Source organism: Bidens hawaiensis, unplaced genomic scaffold (assembly GCF_021521415.1).
Source record: "Bidens hawaiensis isolate Kalapana, Puna unplaced genomic scaffold, B.hawaiensis_p1.1 tig00016156_1, whole genome shotgun sequence".
NCBI classification, from domain to species: domain Eukaryota; kingdom Viridiplantae; phylum Streptophyta; class Magnoliopsida; order Asterales; family Asteraceae; genus Bidens; species Bidens hawaiensis.
Genome location: NW_027492471.1, coordinates 429,015 through 435,972, shown reverse-complemented (window position 1 = coordinate 435,972; position 6,958 = coordinate 429,015). Strand labels below are relative to the sequence as shown.

General features: G+C 32.0%; 1 pseudogene across 1 annotated transcript in view; it reads right to left on the bottom strand.

The window, feature by feature from the left end:
* Positions 1-1,764: 1,764 nt before the first annotated feature.
* Positions 1,765-6,958, bottom strand: part of LOC143550754 ((E)-beta-farnesene synthase-like) — a 30,372-nt pseudogene continuing 25,178 nt past the window's right edge. The window contains exons 6-7 of the transcript XR_013138381.1: positions 5,009-5,260; positions 1,765-2,151 (exon numbers count right to left, since the gene is read on the bottom strand). The product of XR_013138381.1 is annotated as a (E)-beta-farnesene synthase-like (transcript). The remainder of the gene's footprint in view (positions 2,152-5,008; positions 5,261-6,958) is intronic.

Below are 6,958 nucleotides of genomic sequence, written 5' to 3'. Positions count from 1 at the left end.
ACTAATGTGTCTAGTAATTATTTACCTATTTTAATAATCAAATTATGTCTACATGATTCCCCAATTGGTATAAGTTTGGCCAGTCAATTCATTGTATTACCTGAACCTTGCATTGTGTTGTCACCGTTTTCTTAAATTGTTTTACAACCAAGTCAATACTTAGTATGCTTGGCATTGATCCATTGTAGTTAGTTAAATTAGTGAACATGAATGTGAATTGCCTTTTCCAATGATTCGTTGTGGAGATGACTTTACTTACTCGTACTAGTTATAGGTATTTAAGTTTAACAAATACTTGTTTTTATCATAACACGATATCTACATTAATGGTGCCGAAAACCGGAGACAATGGTGAAGGTTACCGGAGGGCATAGACAATGGTGGTTGATTGATGGTCTTCAAAGTCAGTGAGAGAGAGAGAGAGAGTTACATTAGGGGAATTTTTAATAAAATAATAATTCTTAAATATGTTATGAGCTAGAGAGAATAGATAAGAGAAATACATTTTATTCGTGTATCTTCAATAACACACACACATACACATTTTATTCTTGTATCTTGAATCGTAAGCTATGAGAATTATGGCGCATTATGTCTGTCTATTATGATTATTCATAACACTTCCCCCTTAGACATATTACTGTTTATTATCTAATTATACACATTGACATCGTACTTTAGGGTGATGCTAAATTGGTATTTCAAGACCAATAAACAAACTAATACTACCTAGATCAATTATGTTGACTCATTAGATGCAAACAATATTCTTGACTGATACCATATATTTGTAAGTGTGATTAGTGAATGAACTTTGCACATATTAAAATGTGCTAACATTTTATATATAGTATGAATAATGGGAAAATATATAGTTAAACATATACTCGAACTCTAGGTTGAGATATAATTACTCGTGTTAATGTCTTTCATAATCTCTCTCTTGAAGTTCAACAATTCCATGAGAGTTTTTTGTGATTATAGTGAGCATTGAGAGTGGCAATTTTGATAAACATATATATTCTTGAACTTTCAGTCGAGATATAATTTGGTCGTGTTTTTTATTTATTTAAAAAATTTACTCTTTAATAGTTCGATAGTTCTTCTTGGTGATATTTAAATCAACACTGTATACTGCAATTATATGAACTATATATTAAGAACAACATTTTGATAAATAGACATGCCTTATTCTGTCTATCAAATTTGTACCTTTTTTTAACAATATCTAATGAGTCAATTGTATCATATACGAACATATTTTTTGAGATTTATATCAAAACATCTCGATGTACTATTTTTAATGCTTCGGGCATTTTAACATTTTAGGGTTTTTATGTGAATGTCATTTCAAGTGTCTCGTACAATCATGTCGTGACGACATATTAAGTTTTATTTGGATTCTTTTTAAGAATGCGATGTTGATTAAATATCAAGGGGTTCTTGTATCCATTATAGGTGATTGAATATAAGTTTCCTCGTATTTAACAAGTGTGATAGAAAATCCCTTGTGTTAAAAGTTGTGTCTTATTCTCATAGTCTCATTTTTCCCCTTTTCTTTTATTTCAAAGACATTCATTTATAACTAATTGGTTTGACGTATATGGGTGCTCGGTCTACAGACCCGTAAACATTTTGCTTGTCGAGCGAATTAATTAAGCCTTTAAACACATATTGCCAATTTGGCTAATCATGTATGTGTCACATCACATGGATTCACTGGTATGATATGCCTAATGAACAACATGCATGGCCACAAATACATGTAGTCTATCACACATGCAACAAGCTTATGAAACCTGAACTATAAAAGTGTTATTTCTAAACATCAGCCTACTCATACGTTTAATGTTGAATCTTAAATAGGTATAGGGTGAACCAAGAGCGATTTGATGTGATTTATCATTGTTTTCCCAGCATGAGTGTAGCTGTCATTGACTTTATAAATGACATCAACGGCACGCGCAAAGTTGATTATTGTCGTAAGTAAAGGAAATGGGATTTCTGTTGGCCTAAGTGACTCTCGATTTATAACTTTCCACGCATCTTCAACTTTATTTAAGATAAATTCACAAGATTCAGTCCGGATGCACCGGTTTCCTTTTGGTAGCATTCAATGCTTGAAGCAACATGACCTCTTTCTTGTTCCTCCTAAAATGTTTAAATAGGTCACTTCACAATATTAGTGCATTTATAATTTATTACTTACATTAACTTTAAATATTTGAATAAAGAGTGTGACATGTCTTTTGATGAGTGCTACGTAGAGAAAATAACTCAATTACGAAAAATGATTAAATGTACACTCATATGTGCACATCAAGATAATGTGAAACTAATTATTGATTCTCGGTATATGTAACCCTCTCTCTCTCTCTCTCTCTCTATATATATATATATATATATATAGGGGATGGTTCAAGAGAGAAATGATATTATTGCAAGAAATGAGATAAATGAATATGGACCACTAGTTTTGTTTTATGTTTTAAATGCTTAAAGCTAAATAAAGAAAGTATTAATCATTCTCTTCTTCAATTAATACAACTAATAAACCATAATACTTATCTACTTTATTAATATAACTAATTAAATTATTATAATTGGAAAATATTAATAATTCATTTAATTTTATAACTTATTTTTGTGTCTTAAATTTTTATCCTACACAAGTATAATTTATTCTTATATTAAATTTTTTTCTATCCAAAACTAATTTCTTCCAACTCAATATATTAATATCTATCAAAAAATACTTGCATTATAATAAATAATACAAAAACTATTTTACATGTGTTTGCATTAAAAATCAACAAAAAAACATACAACCTACACAAAATTCGTATAATCTACACTTGTTCTAAGAATAAGACAACATATAACCTACACACGAAAAACATATAACCTACACACAAAAATTTTATCTTACACAAATACAATTTATTCATACATTAATTTCTTTTTATTCAAAACCAATTTTTTCAAACTCAACATATCAATATTCATCAACACGTAGTTACATTGTGATGAATAATACAAAAAACTATCTTACACATGTTTGTATTAAATGTCAATAAAAAATATACAACATACACAAAAACATATAACTTACACTTGTTCTAAGAATAAAAAAACATATAACCTGCATACGAAAAACATATAACCTACACATGTGCAGGATATGTGTATATTTGTATAGTTTATATAATTGTTGATGTCGAATTACAAGTGTAAGTTGTATGCTAAATGTATGTTGTACGTTTTTATCGCTCAAAACAAGTGTAAGTTATATAACTTTGTGTAGGTTGTATATTTATTGTTTATATTTAATGGACATATTTGTATGATATTTTATTATTATTATTTATGACAATAATTTTTATAGGAATAATAATTGAAAAAAATATATATATTATATTTTGATATTTAATGTTAAAAAATAAGCTAATAAATTGAGTGAAAATTATTTTTTTAATATAAAGAATAGTATTATATGAATAAATTGTATTTATGTTGAATAAAATGAATAATGTGTAAATAAAAAATAAAACTAAAGTAGTGTTTTTATCTTTTTAATTATTATAGTTAAATTAGTTATATATATTAATTAGAGAGAGATTTATTATGGTTATATTAGTTGTATTAATTGAAGAGAGAGATTGCATTTATTGTTCCATTTACATCTTTTTTATTTATTTTTAAATATTTAAAACTTAAAATAAAACTATTGGCTCATATTCATTTATCTCATTTCTTGCAATAATTTGATTTGTTTCTTGAACTTAAACATATATATATATATATATATATATATATATATATATATAGGGTAATGATCCTAAGAGAACCCTTTGCAAATTGAGAACTTTGAGAACCATTTTAAACCACTAAAAACACATTTTAAAAAAATCATAAAACAAAAAATAATAAAACTTTTAAAAAGTAAGAAAAACCAAAATTCTTATATTTCATTCCAGTTTCATTAAAATAATAAAAAAAATAAAAAAAAATAAAAAAAACGTCGTATTATACACATATGTATAATTTTATATAATCTTTAGTTACGTAATATACACATATGTACAGTATCATTTATCTTAAATTATACACATGTGTACAAAAAAACATGTAAATATACATATATGTGTATATTATACACATGTGTATATAATTTAGCTAAACCGAGTTTTTTTTATGAAACCGGGATGATAAAATAAGAATTTTGGTTTTTTTACCTTTTTTATTTTTGTGTTTTTTTTTATTTTATGATTTTTTTATTTTTGGGTTTTTTGTGGTCCAAAATGGTTCTTATAGTTCTCAATTTCAAAAAAGTTCTCTCATAATCCTGATCCTATATATATATATATATATATATATGAAAAGGTTAACGTACAAATGAAATTAAAGTACTAAACGTGAGAATCATGTAGAGTAATTATAAGTAATTACTCTATGATGTAATTACATAATTACACTATTTGTATACATAATTACTCTACTTATTTCTCACGTTTAGCTTGTTAATTTCATTTGTATTTGATTCAAACCCTATATATATGTAGGATTGAGATCATGTGAAAACTATTTTGAAATTGAGAACTTTGATAACCATTTTGGACCACAAAATATCCAAAAGTAAAAAAAATCATAAAACAAAAAATAAACGCAAAAATAAATAAAGTAAAAAAACCAAAATGTTTATTTATCATCCCGGTTTCATAAAAAAAAGAAAAAAAATCATCTCGATTTAGCTAAACTATAAATATATGTATAATATGTACATATTACGTAACTAGATATTAAATGAAAATTATACACATGTGTATAATACGAATTTTTTTAAACCGGAATAAAATATAAGAATTTTAGTTTTTTTATTTTTAAAAAAATTTTGTTTTAAATATTTTTTAGAGGTTTTTTTAGTGGTCTAAAATGGTTCTCAAATTTCTCAATTTTCAAAGGGTTATATATATATATGTGTGTGTGTGTTTGTGTAAGCGTATAGTACCTTGTGGGTGGTAACGTCATCCATAAGTCTTAAAATCACACATGCAGCTTTAACAACAGGAGGATATGTAGCGACCCATTTAAAGGTATCCTCGGTGACCATATCATCAACCCTACCAACATAAGATCTTGCTATCATCAACCCGTAGGTACAAGTCTTTAATGAAACATACATGTACTCTTCCAAAGTTGGCATATACGCCTCTTTTAACCATTTGGCTTCCACTAGGTTGTTTGCAATAACATCTTTTGCCTGTGAAGAAACACTAACCGGACCCCGGGCATATTACGGATAACCTGGGGGTTAGATAGATGTTTCCCACGAGGGGTTAGACCCAGAGAAGATGGTTCCTCTGATAACCTGCAAAACAGACACCGTGAGCTTGTCACTGAGAAGGGGGGGGGGGGGGTTCCTCCTTGTGACCACCCTCCGGCGTGAGAATCAGACTAGATTGCTCTTTAAATATAAATGTATATTAAGAGATTGCTAGAGCAGATATCAGGTATAATATGATGATAATATGGTAAGATATGATAAGATGAGATGGTCATACCATTTGTGGTATTTATAGCCGAAGGTAGGTTTCCAAGGAGGTGTGGCCTGCTGAATAGTATTCCTGTTCAACCAACAGTAGCCTACGCACGTGCCCTGCTGGTAGTTGGTGGGTAGGCAGCGGCTGATAGTGACTAGGCCTGCTGTATACTATTCCTTTTCCACCAACTGCCGGCTATGCACGTGGTATGACAGGAGTTGGTGAGTAGGCAGCGGCTAATAGTGACATACAGTACAGGAGCATGCTGCTCGCCATACTGTTGTCAATAAGCTGTCGTATCTTTAGTCAGATCTTTTGCCCATACCTCGTCAGGTACAGTACAGAAGATCTTCCTGTATCGTACGGACTGGCTTATTTGGGCGGGAGTATTCCCCCTCCCGCCACTGTGCGGGATTGTTCCCGGCTTTGCTCATTCCTTCAGGTGACACTGAATGATTGAGAGCTAAGTGCCTTGTGCGTGTAGCCTTGCTGCGCGGGTGGCCTTCCTTGATGGCTTGTATCCGAAGCTGCGGGAACAGGCGGAGTCCTTCACCATCGGGAGGCATTTCCTGCGGGAACAGCTTGCGTACTGCGCGTAAGTACGTCACGTCTCTGAGCATGGTTGGTCCTGCGGATCCAGTTGGTTTCTGCGCAGACGTCCCTCTTCAAGGTGAGTCTTGCGGGTCCAACTGGGCTCTGCTGGGACCTACCTCTTCAAGTCCCCCCAGTCCAATGTTCTTCTCATGAGTGTTTAATAAAGTGAGGTGAACTTTTGGACTTAAGCAAAGGGTTTTGAAAAGGGTTTTTTAAGGTTTTCCATGGGGATTCCTCCCGCGGAAGTCCTTGTCACTTGCAGAAATTCCCGAGTTTCCTGCTTGATCTTTGGGTATGATGCTGGTAGGTCTGTAACCTCCTCGCAAGTCAGGAGCGTTGAGTCCCACTTGTGTGGATTCTCCATGAGGTTTTGGTAGTTTTGAACATAGTGATCAATTATGTTAAAACCACCAATTCCATCCTGGAGCTTCAAACAACGTAGTTCTCGACGTTCCCGCTATGCGGGGATGTTATTTCCGTTTCCGCAAGCATTGCCCAGAAGATCCTTCTTGGTTTCAATTCCCAGCGGAGCGCTAGGTATGTGAAGGGTTTTGCCTTAACACTGTACCCGCGCTCGTCTTACGGTTACTTTACTTCCAAGGTATTCCTGGCGTCAATTCCCTGCGGGTGCTAGGTATGTGAAGGGTTTTGCCTTAACACTGTACCCGCACCCGTCTTATAGTTACTTGGTTGCCGAGGTATACTTGGCTTCAATTCCCTGCGGGTGCTAGGTATGTGAAGGGTTTTGCTTTAACACTGTACCCGCATCCGTCTTACGGTTACTTGGTTGCTAAGGTATTCTTGGCTTCAATTCCCTGCGGGTG